Raw genomic sequence first — 207 nt, 5'->3', positions numbered from 1 at the left:
CTGACAAGGTAACCCACCTTAGCTGATCAAGGGAAGTCAATTGATGTAATTTTTCTGGATTTCAGCAAAGCTTTCCATGTTGTCTCTCACAGGATCCTTCTGGACAAAATGTCCAGCCCACAGCTGGATAAACACATCATGGGGTGAATGAGCAATTGGCTCATGGGTCAAGCACAGAGGGTGACAGTGACTGGGGTCACATCACAC

The sequence above is a fragment of the Chiroxiphia lanceolata genome, chromosome 12, assembly GCF_009829145.1.
Source record: "Chiroxiphia lanceolata isolate bChiLan1 chromosome 12, bChiLan1.pri, whole genome shotgun sequence".
NCBI lineage: Eukaryota > Metazoa > Chordata > Aves > Passeriformes > Pipridae > Chiroxiphia > Chiroxiphia lanceolata.
Note: the sequence above shows the minus strand (reverse complement) of the source record.